General features: G+C 34.6%; 1 pseudogene; it reads left to right on the plus strand.

Annotated features, from left to right (window-relative positions):
* Positions 1–64: 64 nt before the first annotated feature.
* LOC132303736 (pre-mRNA-splicing factor ATP-dependent RNA helicase DEAH10-like) lies at positions 65–16,697 on the plus strand (annotated as a pseudogene).
* Positions 16,698–18,132: the final 1,435 nt, after the last annotated feature.

An 18,132-nucleotide genomic window follows, 5' to 3' on the forward strand; every position in this document is an offset into this window, starting at 1 on the left:
GAAAGGATAATTATTTGCCAAAAAAGTGACTGGGACACAAGTATACCGTGACTAAAATAAAAAGAGTAATTCTACAAACATTTTTTACGATTTAAAATTTTCATCCAAATTCGCACAAAAATTCACCGTCATTTTAATGATTGTGTAACAAGATTTTATTGAATTTTTATCATTTTTTTTTTTTAATTTTAAAAAAAAGGGTTTTTACCATTAAAAGAAAAAAGAAAAAAAATACGAGTCCGATTCGTCCCATTCGGTTATGACATCCGAGGTCGAAAAGTACTTAAAACCGATTCCCTCCCAATTCATAAGCAAGCTTTGAGTTCAGCTTGCAAAACCTAGGGTTTTATGCTAATCAATAGCCACCCATACACTGTCATTACTTCCAATTCCACATTGTTATACGAAAACTAATTCGAAAACAAAGCTCTCACTTCGGTCATCGAATCTCACTCATCGTGCTTCAAAGCATCCTCAGGTCTGTTAAGTTTAATTTGTGTGTCCTATATATATATATATATATGATTTTGATTGTGTGAAAATTAGGGTTACTGATCTTAACATCAATGATAATAGTATTTGGCAGCTTAAGCCTTCAATGGTTCATGGCGGTATCAAAAACTTCACTCAGAGCAAGCATCAAATTAATGGTAAAGTATCTAATGGTGGCAGCAGAGGAGACTTCTTCACCAGGTGCAAAATTATTTCTTGTACTACATGCATTATATATATATATATATATATATATATATATATATATAGAAACACCCACATTGATTGTTCATTCTATTTTTTTTCTTTTTTCTTTTGATATGATTCCATATTAATACATACAGGCGTGAAAGGATCGCAAAGCAGAGGAAATCTCTACCAATTGCTTCAGGTATTGTTTGACTCTTATGCAAAGGTGGAACAGTTGTTGCTACTTTTAGTGTTCTTTCTGATTCCAATCTGGTTTCAGTGATTGTTATGATAGGACATTGTTATTACTTTCTATGCAAGTGGTCTGACTGTGAACTTGAGCTCTAAATTTGTGGATACCTTTTAAAACTTGTGACTTTTACTTGCTCACTGAGATCTAGTAAAAAAATATAGAGATAAATGCTTTGAGCAAGCTGATTTGGTACTTTTATTTAAAATTTCTAATCTGAGATTGCCTTGGGTAAAAGACTATGTAGTTTGTCATTGTCCACTTTTATTGATGTAACACCATCAGAGGTTGCAATTTCAATGGTCATACCAAAACTAGATAGAGCTTAACAAAAAAGTATATTTGATTTTGAGGAGCTAAAAATATTATTATCATTTTGTTTGTGGATGTTGTTGCAGCAGGGATATGGGGATACAACAACAACAACATCTTAGGATAATAAGCTTTTTTGCTTTCGGTTTTATGGTTCACAGTTTAGAAACAAAAGATATGGAATTGAATAAATTGCATTCATAAAGTCTTTGAAAATTTGTTAAACCTAAATACAGATTTCTGTTGGAATTGGAGATGGCTAGTTTAGAATTCAAAAAACACATTCTTGTCCAAATGTGCAATTTCACTATGAATTTTCTTAGTTTTACATGAAAAGATGTTTTGATCAATGTTTTTACAAGTTTAGATTGTGTCAGCATGTACAATGTGGCTTCACTTTTTCCTTTTGAGATGAGGGTGGGTGCATTGGATTCTAATGTACTTAAAATATTTTTATTTGAGGTTTTATATTTGCATGTAATAAGTTTAGTTTATTGTTTCGTAAACACTTCCATATGTCTTCTAGAGTTTTTCCTGCTTTTGTTATTGATGAATGTCATAAATAATTTGTTTGACCAGAATTTTGTTGATTACAATATATCCACTTGCCAATTGGATGATCTCAGCTCAAAAGGATAGAAACAAAGCTAGCTAAGGTAAATGCTTATTCTAAGTTGCGGCTTCTTTTTCCTACCATTAGCATGATACTAAAAAGGAAAATGAAAAACGCTTGAGGATGAAACGAGAAAAAAAGAATGTCACTTGGATACAATATTTGGAGGATTTTAATGATCATCATCTTAGATTGAAATCAGACTACAAACTGTCCCATTCAGATGAAAACTAACATGAGAAGATAAAACAAGAAGGATTGTTCATAGTATTAGGACTGTCTCCATGCAAATAAAAACAAATACTTCCTGTGCAATGATGAAAGCTCCAATTGCTGAGCATGAGAGCACTAGGTTTTGAGTAAAACGACAGCAATTTCTGTAATGACATCAAAGGTTAGGTCTGTACTCATTTACACCTCCAAGCACATTGCACTTCTTTGATGACTAATTTAGATGTTGTCTGAGTACATATTTGATCATTTTGAAGAATACAATATTGTCAACTTCTTATTTACTTGGAAGCTACCTTCTATGACGTGAAGGATGTCTCTTGCTCTTTGCTCTTTCCCAACATTATTTGTCTATCACAATATTCTGAATTCTCTTGTACGATAATTTAATGTTGTGATGGTAGAGTTTGAAAATCTTCTTCTTTTTTATAAGTAAGATACCTTTCAAATTTTAGTTGACATTGGCTATAAGATTGCAAGAAAATCACGTAGAAAATTAATATTTTGTAAGAGTTTATGCTTGATTTGAACTATGTTGGCATTTAGAATCATTTATGTAATAGTCTTTCCAATTATCTAAATTTTATTCTCTATTGACATGGTTCTTTGTTTTTGGTTTCTTATGCGCATCTTAAATTGCTTCTTATACCATGCATCGTTGATTTTACTAGTTGAGAAACGACTTGTGGAGGAGGTCCAAAATAATGGCACAGTGATAATTGTTGGTGAAACTGGAAGTGGAAAAACAACACGTAAGTTTTGTGTTCTTGTAAGTTTTTTCCTTTTTTTCTTTTTCTTGATAAATTGTACCCCTCTCAGTTTGTAATGTGTTCCTGTTTCTTTTAACTTTTTGTAAGTAATTTTCTCTTCTTTTTTCCCCTGTGAAACAAGAGAAAAAGAGACTGCTGTTTCTCTAAATTGTAAAACATTATTAATTGGGAAATATTGTGTGATGTTTGATTGTAGGCTATGCGAATGATATTTTATATTGGGTGTACTTGTGTCACTTTGTTGCTTACTTAGTCTTTACACATTAATATCTGCTATGTGTTCTCAAACTTGTTACTTGAATTTGAAATATGAGTCCATGTTCCTTTAAAACAATTACAATTTGGTGATGATCTCTCTCTCTCTCACACACGCGCGCGCGTGCATGCATGCGAACACCCACATGTGGGCATGTACTTTAAAATTATTGATTTAACATTGATTTGAAACTTCTAGAAGCAAATAGGAGGAGTCGCTTCTAGAAGTTTCAAATCCATGTTTTTTTTAAAAAAAAATTTTTTTTTTTTAAATTAAAAAAAAAAAAAAAAAACATTGATTTGAAACTTCTAGAAGCAACTCCTCCTATTGGATTGAATTGAGAATGAGAGTGAAATGGATAAATGATGAAGATGACGACTATGGAGAAGTGCTAAAGAGAGATGGATGATGATTGATTTTTCACTCTTTAGCTTGTTTGCATAGTATATGTTGTAGTAGCTTTTGATATTGAAAGTTCGGATTATAACTCAAGGTTCTGGTAAAGTGTTACGCAAGGCTTGTGATCTTATAGGTCTTGTAGATTGGTTTACCAAATTTCACTCCTTTTGATTTTTAACTAATTTAACAAAAATTTAAATATACTCAATTCATCATCCATGCAAGCAATAACCAGATAAAGGTAATAAAACAATGGACCAAAAAGATTTTTAACGTGGAAAACCCAATCGAAAAAAACCATAGACCTAGTCGAGGCAAGCCGAATCCACTATGAGAAAGAAGGATTACAACCTAGATTACAGTTCCCATAACCCTAGAAACCCATAGTTACTTTCTTGACACAGATTGATCCACCAAACTCTCCTCAAGTCTCCAGGCACACGATTCACTCTTCAACAGACTTCGCTCTTCACGAATCTGCTCCTCCACCAACGATCCAGTCTCAGCCACTAGTCGAGTTTAATCTTTGAGCGATGAATTGAGTATTGTGCTGATCTCTTCGGTTGTAGTATGGAGCGACTGATTCAACACACAATTGAAGACCACACGTCAATACTAAGTATGATGAATGCAAAATAAAAATATTGGTGCAACTCTAAAACTGACAATATAGCTCTCTGTATGTATATGAGTTGTTATGTATTCTTCTCTAGCATGGTGTATTTTTAGGCAAAATATAAGTATAGAGAGAATAAAGTTGGTAGTGTTTTAAACCAGAATGGAAAGTGATTTTCCGCATGGTTCAATCGATTTAAGAACGCGTTGATTGATCAACATGACTCCAGTGGTCTTCATTCTTTCTTCAACCTTGAGTAGGACTGTAGGAGGTAACAACTAACACTAATTTTTTTAAAATTTTAATCTAAGTTAGAAATTAAAACAAAAATTACAGACTCCAGTTTTAGGCGGCTTGTGTAACCTTTCGGGAGCGCTTCCCTCTTGAGCGCCTTTTATGAATTATTACTTTAACAAAAAAAATAAAAATCTGTGAGATTTGCCAAATTGACCTAACAGATCTTTTGGCTGTTTTATGTGCTAGATGGTGTTTTTAATTATTAAATAGTTACTTTTGTTTTACCACATTATTTTTAACTTCTTCTTTTTTCCCCTTATTTATGTGTGTGTGTGTCTTCAATATAATATCATGCTGCTGGATTTCACCAAATAGTGAGACTGCATAGTTAACCGAAAGTATTGTTCATTTTGTGTGTGTGATGTCTCTAAATTCATTATCAACAACCCCCCCACCCCCTCCCCCATCTCTTAAATAAAATGAAACAGGAAATAAATGTTGTTGTTCAGTCTCCCATATTTCTTCCTGCTTATCTCATTTTTGCCTCTGTAAATTTTCACATTAATGGCTAGTCTTCCCTCTAACCTGTTAAAGTATATTTGGTCTCATTTCTACAGAGATACCCCAGTTTCTACTTAATGGGGGATTCTGCCATGGTGGGAAAATCATTGGGATCACTCAGCCTAGACGTGTTGCAGCTGTTACTGTTGCAAAAATGGGTAGCTGAGGAATGTGGTGTTGAGTTGGGCCAAAAAGTTGGGTATGCCATTAGATTTGAGGATGTGACTTCCAGCTCAACAAGGATCAAGTATATGACAGATGGATTGCTGTTAAGGTAAAAAGTATGCATGGTTTTGTTGCATTTTTTAAATTTGTACTATTTTACCTTTAAACTTGCAGCCTTTTTTAATGTTGAAATCGTAGGATTATAAATTTGGAATATTTCATCAGATGTGATATAATGGAAGAAAACTCCTCTCTTCCTGAAATGGGGCAGGGAGGAAGATGCATGTAAGGCAGAACATTTATTTGTTTGCTTCCTATATTTTAATTTTGGACCAGTGGTATTACATTAAAAGTATGGTTCAGTGTGAGAGCAGAAGGATTCCTTAGGCAGTCAGGGTAGTCAGTCCAGGCCTTTAGATTGTTGTGGTATTGGTCCTATTGGATATCTGATTTATCCAGATCTTTAAATTGTTGTATAGGGTTTGACTTTTACTTCTTGAAGTTCATAGTGGGATTTTATGAAGTTCAAACTGATGTAACTTTGAATATGCTTACAGGGAAGCATTATTGGACCCATATCTCTCTAGGTATTCAGTTATTATTCTCGACGAGGCTCATGAGAGAACTGTCCACACTGATGTATTACTGGGCTTGCTGAAGCGCATACAAAAATTGAGGTCACAAAGTGTCAGTGAACACCTTAATATTAATCATAGAAGAGACAGCAGTGGCACTGTGCTGGAAACAGAAAATGATTCTCAATGCATTGATATTCCCAAGCAATGTCAGGGTATAAAACTTGCTCCATTAAAGTTAGTTGTCATGTCTGCCAGTTTGGACGCAAGAGCTTTTTCCGAGTTCTTTGGTGGGGCAAGAGCTGTTCATGTTCAAGGGCGACAGTTTCCCGTGGATATACTTTACTCTAATCATCCCGAGCCAGATTACATAGATGCAGCATTAATTACTATATTTCAGGTTAGCCCAGTATCTTGAACACAACTTTTGTAAAGTTGAACTATGTTTGAAACTTTGAAATTGCTCAGGTCTATTTAGTTCCCAGTGGACTTTTGGGTTACCAAGGGGATGTGAGTTGTGCTTGAGATATAATAATTGTGCTTGAGATATATTATTATTAGGGTATCGGAGGGTTACCCACCCCCTTCAAGGGTAGGACTATTATTTTAGACATCTGCAATCACCCCCAAACCACAAGCATCAGGTAAGTTCAGGGCGGAAGGTTGATGCCCCCAGGAGTTGAACATATGAACTCAGGGTCATGCCTAGAAGCATAATGCCAGCTTAGCTTCCCGGCGGGGTTTTCTGTGCTTGTAGTTTCTTTACAGGCTGTTCGAGATATTTTCACTTAATTACTTGTTGCTTAGTTTATAATATTCCATCTTCTCTATTGTGATGGTTACTTTCCTCAAATAATTCTTAGCTTGACCTAAATCATGTTTGCAATCAACGACTGTTTAGGCCTTCTGTGTCTTCATTAAGTTCTATAATTTCATTGTCATAACTCTTCATTGCTCATCTTGATTCCTCATCTTTATAGATACATTTGGAGGAACGTTCTGGTGATATACTTGTATTCCTGACTGGCCAAGAAGAAATTGAATCTGTTGAGAAGCTTGTCCAAGAGCGACTTCGACAATTACCTGAAGGCACTCAGAAGCTCTTAACTTTTCCTTTATTCTCATCCCTTCCCTCAGACAAGCAAATGCAGGTTTTCATGCCTGCTCCAGCTGGATTTCGTAAGGTAGATTGGTGATGAATGTTAAATTCCTTTTGTATTGGGGATGAACAATATGTATGTATATGCATAATCAATGTTCCATTCTGCTAATTGTATCGTTACTCTAGATAGAATGGAGAAGATAATGACTTCTATTCAAGTCTCTAAACTGACATCGTATGCATGCCCTGCTTGACATAAATTATCTTTCAAGGGTTTCATCTCCTTGCTTGAAACCAGAATCTAGAATGCTAAGATAAAACCCTTGAAAGACGATTCAATGACTTTTGACTGATCAACTTGATTGGGACATATATATGTTGATCGTGAAGTTGTCTATGAGATTATGGTTGGTGATTAATAGAAATGTTTTTAAGACATAGGAAAACTTCTGATAGATTTTCAATGCGGTATTAGTTGCTTACGAGTGTTGAATCTTGCTTTGGAGTACAGAATTTGGTTTGCTTGCAAGTGTGTCATTGAGAAGGCATATGATCTTACCGAGTGTTTTTACTTTATATGTTGGAGTGATGGACTTTGGGGTGAAGTGGAGAAGATGGATTGGTTGAACATATTTTTACAGTTAGATTCTTTGTTTTGGTGAATGGCTCTCCAGAAGGATTATCCCGAGCCTGAGAGGTAAGGCAGGGATATCCTCTTTTCCCTTTCTTTTGAATTTGATTATGGAAGCATTGAATTGGATCTGGAGGAGGCCTGTCGATGGTGGCATGATGGAAGGGTTCCTGGTTGAAATTTGAAGCAAGGGCGTGTTACAATTGTGCAGAGGAGCAATTTAGATATCTTAATGGGTTGTGTGTTTTTTTCCTGTGGTTTTGGTCTTGTGTTTAATTTTGGAATGAGTATGCTTATCGTCATTTTGCAGTCATATGTGTCAGCTTTGGCAGATAAATGGGGTGCAAGGTGGGACTTTGTGAGTCTTCTTAGGGTCACCGCAAGTGGGACCTTGTGCTTAAATGGTACGTGATGAGGAAGAGGCAATATCTTTAAGGTGTGGATTGACCCCTATTTACAGTACTCCCTCCAGTCTTCCCACCTCCCTTATGCCCATCTTCAGTATCCTTTGGTTTTGAATATTTCGGTATAGTTCCTGAGAGATTTCTTATCACAGAGGGTGGTGTGGGTGATGGAGGTAAAGGGATCTTTGCTTGAAATTTGTGTAGTCTCTATAATAGGGGAGATGAATAACTAAATTAGGTGGAAGGGTGGTCAAAGTGGAACCCTGTCAGATCATAATATAATGCCAAGTAATGGAAGTGTTGCATCTTTTCCTTGGAAACTGGTTTTAATCTCAAAGGTCCCCCTGAAATATTTTGTGTAAAAGGGCATTGGAGAGTGTTAATCACTTACGGTTTCATTAGGAGCTTGCTATGAAGCTGTGAAGCCTTCTCTTTTCTCTGTGTGGAGTGGATTGGGTCATGCCAGGGTCTGTTGGGGGCTTGTTGGCAAGTTGCAGAAGGGTTGTGTTTAAAATTTTTTTTTTTTTTTTTTTTTGAGAAGTGTGTTTAAAATATTGCGAAGAAGATTTGGGAGACAACCCACCTCATTATGTATTATGTCAAGCATTTGGAAGGAGAGGAATGCACGATATTTTGAAGGGTTGAATTAGCAATTCTTACTTTGAATTTTTTGGTTTTAAGTTCATTATATCTTTGACTTAAAGAGGCAACTTCCATGTAAAGAGATTCTTTTGTAAAGTACTTGCATGATATTTAAGTTAATTTTTTATTGTAGAAAAGCATCACCCTTAATATTCATGTGAATGACAATGTTGTCTTGCATTTGTGTGTGCGTGCGACCATGTTAAGTTACACTATTGATTAGGCTTAAGCATTCTTCCTCACTCACTATTCTTGTGAAAGTATTTGAGTAAAGCAGGCGACTGGATTATAATGCACCGGCTAGGAAGATAAAACATGGTGTTTCTTGAATCCTGTATGACTGTCAGTTGTGTCATTTATGGTGGTAGGAAGGCCTGCAATCTGCATCAATCCCGCCTTTATCAAAGGATCTCAGTGGTGTATACTTCTGCACTAATCCTCTTCCTTTATTGAAGGCTGTCCTTAGTGATATAGTGTCATATAGTTTCAGATGATTTCAAGTGGTTATGATAATTTACCATAAGTATGCTTAATGTTCGAGTTGAAAAATGTCAGGAAAATTTAGTTAAAATGGTGTCACCATTTATTTTTTTTACCCATCAATTTCAAAAAAATTCTTTTGGCACACATAATTTTGACAGGAATCTTTAATATTATATGCCAAGTGTGAGCTATACGTTACATTTTGTATGATCATTTCATTCTGTTAGCACTGTTCTAAAAAGCTGTCCAGTCATCCATGTCTAGCCACCTGTTGATATGCTTGTATGTTCTGTTTAGGTGATATTGGCAACTAATATTGCTGAGACATCCGTGACAATACCTGGAATCAAATATGTTATTGATCCTGGAGTGGTGAAAATGCGTGACTACTGTTCACGCACAGGGGTGGAATCATTAATTATTGTTGCAACCTCAAAAGCGCAGGCTCTTCAAAGAAGGTAGACCACCAGATTATGCATACAGAATATCCATATGAAATATTTGACATGTAAATACAAAATGGCTATTTGATTTTATCAGCTTGGTAAAATTCAGTGGTGATGCTGAAGAGCATATAAGGAAGTTTTAGTATCTGGGAGATTATTTATGTCGCTTAGAGTTAACCACTTTGGTTGTGAATGCATGACACCACCGATTGAGCTATTGTACTGCCTTTTGAAATAAGGAAAATGTGTTATTTTCCAAAATTCTGTGATGTATTGTTTATTTTTATTTACTATTTTAACACGTCCCTCTTTGGATACTGCGATGTGTGCAAACCATATCTTTGTTTTCTATTTATCGTCTTTAATAAGCATAACTTTGTTTTTCGGGGAAAAAAAAAGAAATTAAAAAATTTGAGCTCCCATACTTGTTCTAGACTAAGTTGAAATATTCAACGGTTTACAAGCCCAACAGGATGACAATTGTCCAAATCAAATGGTATATTTTTCTTTTAGCTTACACAATTTTTCTTCATAGAAGGACCTTAAAGAAGTAATAAGCAAAGACACTGTAAGTAGATACACAAATTGTTTTGTCATTCGTTAAAGAGAAATTGAACATTAAATCTTATGCCCCTTACATTGTTGCAGTGGACGTGCAGGGCGTGAAGGATCTGGAAAGTGCTACCGTCTCTATCCAGAGAGTATATTTGAGAAACTTAAAGATTCCACAGATCCAGAGATCAAGCGGTGCAACCTCTCAAATATCATTTTGCAGCTTAAGGCTCTAGGTGTTGATGATATCATTGGATTTGACTTCATGGAAGAACCATCAACGTGAGTAAAGCAATAGTACTTGCATTACTTAGCATTTTGTTTGAAGTTTGCGTATATGGGTGTGGGTGCATCTTCCTGATGATTTCTAGTATTTTAGCTTTTAACAAATCCCCTAATTTAGTTGCATGTTTCTTATTTTCTAGTCTACTTAATATAGGTTGTAAATTTTGTTTTATTTATTTATTTTTTTATTATAAGTAAAATCCCATTCCATTTTTTTTTTCCCTTTCTTTTTGGTTGTTATATGTCCCAATGTAAGTCCTTTTGACCTCCTTTTATTGTAGTATCAGCCCAACAACTTATTTGTTAGAAGTTTAAAATAGCCAGGAATGCAATTAAATTCATGTCAATAAATAATGTAGTAAATGATCATTTGTTCAGTTTTTGGTTGTGTGGTTCCCAAAACCTATCTCAATTTATTCTAGTCTTGTCCTTACCTAATGCCAGCTCCGATTTCTCTTATTTTAATTCTAAATCTTTGATTTCTTTTTTTGCCAATCAACTATCCCAATATCTGCATCTTGTCTACTTATATGTTGGGAAGTTCAATGTTTTTGTTGAGCAATATAAGTCATTGCTTATACTATCTTGTTACACAACATGCTTGTAAACTTGATTAGTATGACATAACATTCTGGATGCACATCTCAACTTCATTGATCTCATTATGATTCTAAATTAAGCATCCACTTATCCCCTCCTTGTATTAATCGAAGATAATAAAAATTGTTACCGTTGGTTTTTCCCTGGCCATGGATAATCAAGATTTATCTTATTTCACTGCGGAAGTTCTTCTAATTATGCTGCATATTGTTTGTCTTAACTCTTATTTTTGTTGGACAAATTAATTATACTAAAAGCGTAGGGTTTTGACTTTCAATTAGAAGGTCATCTGTCTCTCCTTCGGTTGCTCATACTTGTTTGTAGTTCCATTATTCATCTTCTTACTATTTATACATGCTTCTGTATTCCTTCCTTTCTTATGTTTTATACTTGATTCAAGTGTTTTTTTTATGTATCTATGGAAGACGTGAGAGATGTAGGTTATGAAATTTAAGGCTTGGCTATATTTATTCTACTTCCTGGGGTAGGATAAATTTTGCTTGTTTTGAAAGCTTAGCTCTGTGCAACTCAACTCAGCATTATCTTTACTGCTTGGATCGCTGCATTAATTCTTTTTTCTTTTCTTTTTTATCCATTAGGCTGTTTTTTCTTTCAAGTTATAGGCTATAATTTGTTGTCACTGCATTGATCTGTGTTATTTCTGGTCTTCGTCTCTAATCTGAATAAAGTAACTACTTGTTGGTGCCGTTGTTGGTAGTTTTGGTGCGAGTTAGTATGTGGTATTTTAGGAAGTTCAAATGAAAAATATGATGGGTACGAAAATTTTGAAGATCTTACTTCTGTCATCCTGGTGCCTGGTCGTTGAATATGAACTATTGAGCAAGTATTTGCCAGCCTAATTTTAAGTTATTCAAACCACCTAAATATTAGATTTTCCTATTTATTCATTTGTATCTTTGAATATTTTGGCAGATTTTTTTTTGATAAAATCTCAGTGCGAATAAAGAGCTGAACTTTTTGGCTGGCGGTTGTAGCATGATATTGGTTTCATCTAACATAGTTCAGCGTCTTTTACTAAAATCTAATCCTCCTACCCTTACTGGGCATATGACAAACTTTAGTAACGTGTTTTGGTTTAAATAAAAAAGTGAAATTTCATTAGAAAGATGTGAGCTTCTTACATAAAAGAAGTGAGCGCAATCTTGAATTAAGAACAGTTTTTATTTTCAGATAAATGAAAAAGGGAAAAGAACATGAGAATTCATAAAACTCAGTTTAAAAGGTCTATTTCTAGAGAACAGTTTTTTAAAGTCAACTGAAAACTATTTTTTGTTTTCTAAGTTCTCAAAAACTATTTTTAGAGAACTGAACCAAACAAGCCCTAAATCTATCATTTGATCCTCTCTTGTGGGGCACTTATTACCAGACCTTTATGGATTAACTCCTAAATTGCTTCCTCATTGACCATCATTTGAATTAATGTGCTCTAGGTGTCTCCTTTTAGATGGAAATAGACCATTAACTTATCCGTTCTATTTTCAGAGTGGTAAGCTGGACTCTTTTTCTTTTTCTTTTTTTTTTGTGTGTGTGTGTGTGTGTTAAATAAAAAGTTTTGAAAACGGTAGAATAATTTATTCATATGTGAAGCATGTTATACGTGCTTTCTTGTTAAGAAAAATTATGCGTTGGCTTCGCTATTGGTTGTGCATTTCATCACATTGAGCTGTACCAAAAGGGCCAACTTTCAACAGCTGTAACAATGATAAAATGGCATATCATATGGCTGTAAAATATTTTGTGAGAAGTAACTGTACCTTGTGATTTTTTCGGTCAGTGTTCTGTGTATATATACAATGTTAACCAACTATTTACCAATCTGATTTTTTTGTCTGTTCACTATTAATTTGTTCACTTATTTGGGCCGTTAATTCAAGGAGATTGTATCGTTTACCAGAAAATTATTGTCTTTTGACATTTCTTCACAGAATGAACATTTCAATTGCAAATATTGTGTATATGATTAACCATATGAGCTTCACTGATTTGAACAGGATGACTATCATAAAATCATTGGAGTTACTTGTCTTGCTTGGTGCTCTAACGGAGGAGTATAAACTGTCGGATCCAGTTGGACATCAAATGGCTCGGCTACCATTGGAGCCTATCCATTCCAAGGCTATCATCCTTGCTAGTCAGTTCAATTGCTTGGAAGAAATGTTAATAACTGTTTCTATGCTCTCTGTGGAATCTATATTTTATGCTCCTCGTGAGAAGTTAGAAGAGGTATGCATTTATGACCTCTGTGATATACTGAGTAGTTTACCAAGCGTATTTGCAATGAGCTACTTATTTGATGAATATATGAACAAGAGAGGCTAAATTATGATCACTTTTCCAGTTTGGATATTTAATTTGACTTTATTAGGATAGATTAATTGAAGGAGGCTGAGCAGGATAGGGCAAGTGGAAGAGTTGCTCAGAGAATTGTTGGGTGGTTGGAGACTGAAGAGGATACGGTAAGTGGAGGAGTTGAAGTAGGCTGGTCTTAACTTTTGAGTGAAGGTTTGATTCTTAGTACTGTATGAGATTAGACATACTCTAGGGATCTGAATGTGTATAAAATGAGCATGGCCAAAATATGGATGTTTAGAAGAATGCGCAAGATTAGAAAAGTTAAAATTAGAATCAATATATTTATGAGACAGTGGATGTAAACCAATTGGAGATAAAAGGAGATAAAATTGACTGAATTGATCTTGACGTGTGCACCAAGGATTTAGAATTGCACTATTGATTAAGCGTGACATGGCCCATCATTAAGAAAAATATTAGGGATGAGGGGAAGACTAAAACTATCAATGATTGAGATATTAAAATGATATGGAAGCGTGTAGTTTGATTATAGTTGTAGTTTGAGCTGAATGGGATTGGAGTAAGTTTTTTTCCTTCCCCTCTCTTTCTCTCTCCCCCCAAGTATTGGAGTAAGGTTTTGTTGACTTGAGTGATTATTTGGTTAAGCAGTTCAAAAGTATGGTTTTGTTGACTTGATTTGGTTTATTTGGTTAAGCAATTCAAAATGACAAACTATATATGGAAGCTATGTTTCTTTGACTTTAGTCAATGAGATTATTTTGCATGATAAACAATATTAAAATAATTTTGACGTATATTTTATGAATCACAACATGATACTAAATTGGTTGTGATGATTCATCTTATCAACAAATTCTTATACCTACTTGGAGTAGGATTCACGAGAAGATAATGCTACACTTGATATGTTTTAGTCATTGGCTTTTGTTTTAGTGTTACAAAGAATAGTGTTCCGTTTTTTTTTTACTCTAAGAAGTATTTAGGTTTTGCGGAAAGAATTTGGGTCTTATGTCGTCTTTTTTGTCTTATCAACAAAATTTGATACCTACTTGGATTAGGATTCACAAGAAGATAGTGTGACATTTGGTATATTTTAGTCATTGGGGTCATAGAAAGAATTTGTTTTATTAAGAATTTATAGAATTTTTTTAGGTTTTGGGAAAATTTTCGGTCTTATGTTATTGTGAAAGAGAATTCAATATTTTGTACCTAAGGGAAACTAGGCTTCTACCCCCTCAAAGTTCTATTCCTCTAACCCTGAATTATTTGACTTAAGACTGATGGAGCCATGAACCTCCCTTCTCTAAAACCTCCCCACCAGCTATGACCTGACCTACCGGCATCTCCAATAAACACCGAGCAGAGAGAATGGTAGAAACCATAACTCTCTAGCCACTGGTTCTTTATATATATGTATTATGTTTGGCAGGGTTCATTTTAGATAGATATCTCTTTTTAGAGTTTTCTAAGGTATAAAAATAGGCTGAGAGGTAAAACGAGATAGATATTTCAAATGGAGCAATGGTTTTGATTACTTGAAAAAGCTTCAGTCTCTCTCTCTCTCTCTCTCTCTCGTATTAAAGAGGGGTGGAAATTGATTTTTGTCCCCTTCCTCTCTTATCTTCACTTCTTTTTTTCCCTCTTTCATGTTCTTCTTTTGTGGATGAAAGGTGTGAAAAAGGCGACGAGCCCTCCCTGGGCCTATGTTATATGGAATCAAATACATGTTTCAGGTGTAGAGATATTTGTTTAAATGTAGTTATCAGATTTTTAAACCTAAGGACATTGGGACATGGTTAAATATTCATATATTCAATGTAAAGTTTAATATCATGCATATGGGTAACTACGAGATAAATCTAGAATTAAACTATAAGTTGAGACAATTATTAGTCAGTAATAATATAATTTCGAGGTTGTTGTGCCACCTAACTTATCTGCGGAAATTTTCACGATCTACGTCCCTCTGTTGTATGTGATTAATCACAATGTGTACCTGTGTCGCTCCTTCACCTTGTTAATTTTCCTGACATGATTTTCTTCCTTTGTTGTGTTGATGCCTTTGTGTGTTTGTGAAAGGAGAAGAGGAAAGTAAGTACTACATTCATTCGTTAATCGAATATTCTGAACAGAATTTCTTGTTCTGTTGGCTAGGCACGAACTGCAATGAAATGCTTCTCAAGTCCAGAGGGAGACCATCTGACTTTGATTCAGGTATATCGAGCTTCTGATGAGTTTTTGGAAAAGAGTAAGATGGGAAACAATAGAGATAAAACTGAAAAAAGTCTAAGAAAATGGTGCGAGGAAAATTTCATAAATAGCCGGTCCCTAAGGCATGCTCGTGACATTCACAGGTTGGTATATTATTAATTATTGGTTTTGAGGCAAGAATTGTACAAAACCCATCTGTTATTTGTTTAAATTGAGCAGTGTTTGCGTAATTTATCTTGTTTGGCATCTTTTTGCAAAAAGGTATATGATAAGCATGAGCACATCAGGCCCTTAATTTGTTTATTTGTTGAGTAGTTAATTTTATGCATGCACATGTCCCAATGGGGCTTCAACGTTCAACCTTCCCTTTGAGGAGGTGGTCATACCACTCAAGCGAAGGCTCCTAAAAATTGTTTCATTTTTGGTTTCACGCTCGATATCTCTCAAAATGGCTTCTACGATGCCTTCTTGAATGATATTATATTTTGTAGTTCCCCTAGACATTCTTCATTTTTTTTTACTGCTTTCTTGCAGTCAGATTCGGGCAAATGTTGAACAAATGGGTCTTCATATTACTTCTTGTGGAGATGACATGCTTCAGTTCCGCAGATGCCTTGCTACTTCCTTTTTCCTCAATGCAGCTTTGAAACAGCCTGATGGTACATACAGGTGCTGGAAATTTCCTTTACAGTTAATTTATGCAGCCAGATTATTCATGGTTTTATGACTGTTTGTGCCTTTTAAGATGGATTGACGTCATTATATCGTATAATTTTTAAATTGTCAGTCCCCCTTATCCGTCTTCACTTGCAATCCTCTTATTTATGTATCTCACTTCAGTTATTTTATTTTTTTAAATAAAAAATAAAAAAATAACTCCCTTAATAGTTTATTCAGACGTCTCACAGTTGGTTTACCAAATGACAGGGTCTTATCAAGTGGTCAGATGGTGCAGATCCACCCTTCTTCTATGTTATTCCGAACAAAGCCAGAGTGCATAATTTTCGATGAAATAGTCCGAACCAATCATAGTTATGTCCGCAATGTACTAGAATTGATTATTTATGGTTACCTGAGCTGGCTCCTCACTACTACGCCTTCCAATATTAGAACTTTCTGGTGTAAATCCACAAGGGTAAGAGTTACGTATTTTAGTTACTGTACAAATATTTCATTGTGCTGCAGCTGTTGCTTGTAGACGAGCTTATGTTAACTGTTATGCTTCTAGGAAAAATAACTATTCACAAGGTCTCACCTTGTTATGTTTGAATTGTGTCCAGGCTCAAATGGAACAATTAGAAGTTGACTCTAAGCTACCTCCTATAAGTAGTAGTTAGTGTGGGTTTTCGTTTATCCCACTTGGCTCTCTCAAGGTCAATTTTTTTTTTGGTTAGACAGCTTTATTAATCATACATTCCCAATAGTATACGGAGTATGTGAGAACCACTTAATATGTTAAAGTTCATACATCTTACGATTGAATTTTTAGTATTCTGAGGGTTTGATGTATTCATTTTCTTGCAATAGGAAAAGAAGTTTATACATTCCTTGCTTTTTCGGAGGAGGGGCCTTAAAGGCCGCACTTTTTTGGTAGGGAGTTTGCGGAGTTTCTACAAGCCTCTGAGTCATTTGGTTCCAGCAGGTGCAGCATGGATGTCTTCTTAAGCACGGGATCCTCGAGTCGACCTAGCTTATCCAGTGCATTGGAAGGCAGAGTATGTCTCAGTCTTGTCTACGATGGAGTTATTAGTATCATGTGGTAGCAGAGCATGGCTGTTGCAGATGGTGTCATGGTTGACGGGAACAAAATTGCTTCTCCATTTGCTTTGTCTGGAACATTTCCATTAAGGAGTTGGGATTGCAACTTACAACTTTTGCACTGTCTTCCTATTGTCACCCAACCAGTACGTATTTATTTATTATTTTTGGTACTGATAAAAGTGTTCTTACATTTATTTTTCAAAGAATATCTACAAAGTTGGAATACTGGAATTTTTAGAATATGCGAATTGCTTTTGTATGCTCTCTCTCTCTCACCCACACTCTATGCATGTCATTGAGGTTTTAACAAGATGGATGCACATTGTGTGATTAGTGATGTTTCATTGGGGGAGTGCTGTTGTGGATTATTGTAGATTTTTTTTTTATATATATACAGAGTATAATATTCTATAATTGTTGAGAATTTTACAGGAGAAATTATTCGTTGAAACAGATGTACCAGTCATTGATACAACTAACTACTAAAAATATTTCAATAAAGTAAAGTGGTTGGCTCTTTAATAATTTACTAGACTATTTTTTTGTTTTAAGGATACAAGCACAAATTTATTTAATATCAGATAAAGGTGGGTAGACCACCATAACTATTAACATGACTACATGTCATTTGTGTATGGTACCATTTAAGTTCTAGTTTTCTCTTTATCAAAGTTTATTTAAATCTTTCTTTTGAAATCTTTTTTTCTTATTACCACCAAATTAGATGTAAAATTTTGAAATTATTATTATTATTATTATTAAAAAATGATGTATTTTTTTTAACTATAAAAACATGTTCAAAAAAATTGTTATGAGCCATTTGATTTCTTTCGAGTTCGTTTTACAAATTTTAATTGTTAAAAAATAAGACATTTCTTAAAAGCGTAAAAAAATTAAATTGCCGGGCAACAATACTTCTTAAAGTCATAATAAATCATTCATTAAAATTTAAAACTTAAAAAGAATATAAGTACGGAAAATAAGTTTATCTAAAAATTATTGGTGAACTAAAAAT

Source organism: Cornus florida, unplaced genomic scaffold (assembly GCF_030987335.1).
Source record: "Cornus florida cultivar Cherokee Brave unplaced genomic scaffold, ASM3098733v1 CherokeeBrave_3.0.0_Hap2_Chr04, whole genome shotgun sequence".
NCBI classification, from domain to species: Eukaryota; Viridiplantae; Streptophyta; class Magnoliopsida; order Cornales; family Cornaceae; genus Cornus; species Cornus florida.